Source organism: Caretta caretta, chromosome 4 (assembly GCF_965140235.1).
Source record: "Caretta caretta isolate rCarCar2 chromosome 4, rCarCar1.hap1, whole genome shotgun sequence".
NCBI classification, from domain to species: Eukaryota; Metazoa; Chordata; order Testudines; family Cheloniidae; genus Caretta; species Caretta caretta.
In genome coordinates this window covers 47,629,405-47,635,404 of record NC_134209.1, presented here as the reverse complement: position 1 = coordinate 47,635,404, position 6,000 = coordinate 47,629,405, and the positions used below count along the sequence as shown (strand labels likewise).

Genomic DNA, 6,000 nt, shown 5'->3' with positions numbered 1-6,000 from the left:
GTAAATTATGGAAACTATTTTAATGGAACTACAGTTTTTTGGGGTTTTTTTGCCATGTACTAAATGTTTGACCCTTAGCTCAAGTAATGCCTCCTGATGCCCTTACTTCTATGTTCATCTACTCTGACATTAAGGCCAGATTCTGACTGGAAATTGCGTGAATGTGCCAGTCAAGGAGTGGGGAAGGATTCCCCAATGAAAAAATGCCAATCATAACTACAGTCACTTTATTCAGAAGAGTGGTATAATTCCTAGTAAATAGTTATTGTAATAGTCATTTTACAGATGGAGAAGACTAAAGATTATGGAGGATAAGTACTTTTCAGTGCTTCATTCTTCTAGTTGATTAGGCATAGGTCTGGGAATCAGGAGACCCAGATTCTGATCCTAGGTCTTTTACTGACTTGCTCTGGAATTCTAACCATGACACTTATCCCTTCTCATACTTGATTGCCTTATCTGTAAAATGGGGGTAAATATCATAATATTAAATCTAATAGACTTTGCAAGATCAGGCAAATGGGGGAGGTTTGCCTGATCTTGCAAAGTCTATTAGATTTAATATTATGATATTTGCCCCCATTTTACAGATAAGGCAAATGGTTTGAACATTGGTCTGCTAAACCCAGAGTTGAGTTCAGTCCTTGACGGGGCCATTTAGGGATCTGGGGCAAAAATTGGGGATTGGTCCTGCTTTGAGCAGGGGGTTGGACTAGATGACCTCCTGAGGTCCCTTCCAACCCTGATATTCTATGAAATGGGTTCTAGAGGGGACCTGAGGCTGGTGTGTGGTTTTGGTCCAACTATAGCTGGAGAAGACACCATCAAATTATAGCAGCTTGATAGAGCTGGATGAATTTGTTTGTATCATTTTTTTCAACCAACTCTGTTTGCAAACTCCTTTCACACAGCTTTCCTCACTTGGTCTGGGAGACCTTGTACCGCTACGTCCGGCTCATGAGACCGCTCATGATGTCTGACACCATCAGGTGGTCCAGAGACATCTACACAGAACACATCACAGGACACTGCCAGTACCAGGTCGAGTAACCAAGAACGCTGACTAGGTAAATAATCCACTTCCTCCCCTGACGAACCGAGGGACGCACCCCACCCATGTACTTATTCTCTACACCAATACTGACTTGGACTCTTAATATATTCCATGGGGTGGCGTACTCGAGCCCATCTATCCACTGAGCCTTTAAAAACTCCCATACCCCAGTCTGTATCTATGCTGGTTATGTGAGGTGTATATATGTACCTCGTGAACCTTGTAACCAATACTTGCAATCCCCCATAACCCAAGCCTGACTCCAGATGTACAGTACCTTCCCTCTTAACTTGTGTAAATTTGTTTTTAAACATTAACTTAAAAAAAAATATTCTATCGGTCTCATTTCTTCCAAATCTCTAACAAAATATTCAAATCAGCTTCACTTGTGAGTTATATAGAATGTCGAGCTGCAAAATTAAAAAAATAAATTCACTGGAGTCTCGGCCTCTACTTTCCTGAACTGGAGAAAAGATTTCAAAATACAAAAGGTGAATGGGGAGTTTTAGGTCTGAAAATAGTCATGCCGTAACTGATACTTTGAGAGGGAGACATGTCACTTATCTTTAGATAAACAACTTTCTGACTTGCCCAGTGAAGCAACAATTGTAGGTTCTTATAAATGTCTCATCCTTTTAAAAGTGGTGTTCAAGTATTTGCCTAAATAATTTCTCAAGTAAATGAATTCCACAGGTTGATTGGACACTGTGTAAAATACATATTCCATTATAATCATATTATTTTCCGCATTTGTTCTTGCTTTGGGACAGGGTGAGTATGGGACTCAGTTGCCTTTCCCTATGCCATTTATCATTTTGTATATCCTTTTCATGTTCCTTCTTTCTCTTTGCAGCAGGGTAACTCATAGGAGCATTTTTCATCTCTCCTTATATATGTCTCCACTAACCCATGCCTCTATTCATTTTATTTTTCCATCTCTGGAACTTTTCTATTTCAGCTACTGTTTGCCCATATCCCATTATAGACATATAAATAGAAAAAGCTAAGAGATGGAAAAATAAAATGATCTTTCAGGTGTGATGACCAAAATTGAATGCTGTTTCAAAGGTGAGCAGGCACCATTGATTTATACTATCTCACCCTTTATTGACCCATAGAAACACACTATTAGCCTGCTTCCCTAAGATGAAGCAGGTGACTTCACTGAATTTTCAGCAGTGACTCCTAGATCTGTAACCTAGAAGTTTCACCTAATATGTGTGAAATGTTCATTGTTTTTCCAATATGAATTAATTTGCTCTTATTGTCACTGGGCAAAATTACAGCAGATTTAATACAGACCACCCTTTTTATGAAATCCTTTTAAGAGTCCTCATAATCCTGAAATTTTCACTAACCCGAATAAAGTATTGTCACCAGCACATTTAAGCACCTAACTACCAAGTTTATCCTTCAGGTTATTTATAAATATATTGAATAACATTGACCTCAGTGCTAATCTCTGAAGTAAGCCACATGTGATGTTGTTATTAAAGATGTAAAGACATTTATTTCTACTCTTGGATTCCTGTCTCCCCACTGATTTATCTGTGACTGTAACATTAGAAAAAGATTAATGAAATATATGAAATTATTTTAAGGGAAGACTCTGACTAGCTAACTACCTGGTTGAAGACCTTTTTTGTGTGGTGAAACGGAATTTAAAAAGAAGAGGTAAAGGGGACAGAGCAGTTTCATGAACTGAAATATTTTCTTTACCTGGATGTAATAATATGATGGCAATATCCACATTTTATTGTGAACACTAATATATCCATGTTAGTATTAAATACATCAAAGAATAAAGAATCCATAGTCTATATGTTCAGCTTCACCGTGATCATTCCCGTTGTCAGAAGCTCCCTAACTGGACAAGACTGGATTGATTTGTTGGGATATATAAGGGTTAAGTAGAGACCTGAAAAACCGCTGGTGTGCTGACATGATATTAGGGAGTAGAAACACGGGCAGGCACTGTTTCTGCTCTTGATAGATAAAGTGCTATGCCTCTCCCTTCCCTTCTGCTTGTTAAGGATTGATAAGTGTTGCCGCTGCATAAGGAATGTGGGTGTCTAAAGGATACCCTTTGTGTAAAGAAGTGTTATCTCCTCCCTCACTTCCTTTCCCAGCTACATAAACGATCTCCGGGTCATAGCCCCTTCCTCCCTTTGCTGAGAACTGCTGATCAAGGGAATTTGTGGCTGCAATTACTGCAAAGAAATGTATCTTCAAGGTAAAAATGTCTGTAGAATATGCTTAATGCTGTAAACGGGGCAGGGATAATTTTAGTAAAATATTTCTAGGCTTTGAAGATGAATCAGAGCAAAAATCAATTAGAACTGTGTAACTGTTCTTCTACAAAAGTGACAAACTAGGTAGTTTTCTAGGTAGCTTCAGAAACTGAGGTTTTCGTAAAAAGAAAAGGAGTACTTGTGGCACCTTAGAGACTAACCAATTTATTTGAGCATGAGCTTTCGTGAGCTACAGCTCACTTCATCGGATGCATACCGTGGAAACTGCAGCAGACTTTATATACACACAGAGAATATGAAACAATACCTCCTCCCACCCCACTGTCCTTCTGGTAATAGCTTATCTAAAGTGATAATCAGGTTGGGCCATTTCCAGCACAAATCCAGGTTTTCTCACCCTCCACCCCCCCACACAAATTCACTCTCCTGCTGGTGATAGCCCATCCAAAGTGACAACTCTTTACACAATGTGCATGATAATCAAGTTGGGCCATTTCCTGCACAAATCCAGGTTCTCTCACCCCCCTCCCAAAAACCACACACACAAACTCACTATCCTGCTGGTAATAGCTCATCCAAAGTGACCATTCTCCCTACAATGTGCATGATAATCAAGGTGGGCCATTTCCAGCACAAATCCAGGTTTTCTCACCCCCCCCCCCCCATACACACACAAACTCACTCTCCTGCTGGTAATAGCTCATCCAAACTGACCACTCTCCAAGTTTAAATCCAAGTTAAACCAGAACATCTGGGGGGGGGGGTAGGAAAAAACAAGAGGAAATAGGCTACCTTGCATAATGACTTAGCCACTCCCAGTCTCTATTTAAGCCTAAATTAATAGTATCCAATTTGCAAATGAATTCCAATTCAGCAGTTTCTCGCTGGAGTCTGGATTTGAAGTTTTTTTGTTTTAAGATAGCGACCTTCATGTCTGTGATTGCGTGACCAGAGAGATTGAAGTGTTCTCCGACTGGTTTATGAATGTTATAATTCTTGACATCTGATTTGTGTCCATTTATTCTTTTACGTAGAGACTGTCCAGTTTGACCAATGTACATGGCAGAGGGGCATTGCTGGCACATGATGGCATATATCACATTGGTGGATGTGCAGGTGAATGAGCCTCTGATAGTGTGGCTGATGTTATTAGGCCCTGTGATGGTGTCCCCTGAATAGATACGTGGGCACAATTGGCAACGGGCTTTGTTGCAAGGATAAGTTCCTGGTTTAGTGGTTCTGTTGTGTGGTATGTGGTTGTTGGTGAGTATTTGCTTCAGGTTGCGGGGCTGTCTGTAGGCAAGGACTGGCCTGTCTCCCAAGACTTGTGAGAGTGTTGGGTCATCCTTTAGGATAGGTTGTAGATCCTTTAATAATGCGTTGGAGGGGTTTTAGTTGGGGGCTGAAGGTGACGGCTAGTGGTGTTCTGTTATTTTCTTTGTTAGGCCTGTCCTGTAGTAGGTAACTTCTGGGAACTCTTCTGGCTCTATCAATCTGTTTCTTTACTTCTGCAGGAGGGTATTGTAGTTGTAAGAAAGCTTGACAGAGATCTTGTAGGTGTTTGTCTCTGTCTGAGGGGTTGGAGCAAATGCGGTTGTATCTCAGAGCTTGGCTGTAGACGATGGATCGTGTGGTGTGGTCAGGGTGAAAGCTGGAGGCATGCAGGTAGGAATAGCGGTCAGTAGGTTTCTGGTATAGGGTGGTGTTTATGTGACCATTGTTTATTAGCACTGTAGTGTCCAGGAAGTGGATCTTTTGTGTGGACTGGACCAGGCTGAGGTTGGTGGTGGGATGGAGATTGTTGAAATCATGGTGGAATTCCTCAAGGGCTTCTTTTCCATGGGTCCAGATGATGAAGATGTCATCAATATAGCGCAAGTAGAGTAGGGGCTTTAGGGGACGAGAGCTGAGGAAGCATTGTTCTAAATCAGCCATAAAAATGTTGGCATACTGTGGGGCCATGCGGGTACCATAGCAGTGCCGCTGATTTTCGTGGTATTATTCAGTAGTTCACAAGTAGTCATTTTATAAGTTTTATTTAAAAATAAATTTGAGTTTTACTTGTGTTATCCTCTCTTGCACAGATGTGCCATACACACCTAAGCTGCTCTATACGTAATCATGATACCATGATTGTAGGTGTTCCTTCATAGAACTGCCTTGGAGGTAAAAGAATTGCCTTTAACTAATTATTGGGTGTATGTGTCCACCACCTGCAGATTGGAGTCCCACTACATCCAATCCCTCTCTTTCAATCTGTGCAGTGGGGACATGGAGCTATTCTCACCACTCTTCAGCATTTTTCTGAATCATTAATATTATGGGATGGTTGTGCAGTTCTTCTCCCTTTGCTCTATCTTTGCCATGAATTCTGTTCACATACATTATGGGAAATAGCCATTTTTAAAAGTAACTTTGGTACATACGAATGGACATGACTCATTCCACTGAAGGAAACTAAGTCTGTCTTCCATTGACAGTTCGTACAAGCTACCTGGCAAGGTATGTAGATGGGTATGCACTTGTGACAATGATTTAGTACACACTCTAGGTAGCCTCATGTGGTGGCTGATCTAAATTAAAAATGCTGCATCCTGGTTGGACCCCCATGAAGTTGGCAGTACTGTAACCTGTTCTCCACATTCAGGAGTCCCCACAGGTGCAGCTGCCCTTGTGGGTTCAGGAGGTTGCAGT

General features: G+C 41.0%; 1 long non-coding RNA gene across 1 annotated transcript in view; it reads left to right on the top strand.

Moving 5' to 3' along the window:
* The first annotated feature begins 3,165 nt into the window (after positions 1 to 3,165).
* LOC142071855 (uncharacterized) overlaps positions 3,166 to 6,000 on the top strand; it is a 41,297-nt gene continuing 38,462 nt past the window's right edge. Inside the window, exon 1 of the long non-coding RNA XR_012668070.1 lies at positions 3,166 to 3,287. This is a non-coding gene — a long non-coding RNA (uncharacterized LOC142071855). The remainder of the gene's footprint in view (positions 3,288 to 6,000) is intronic.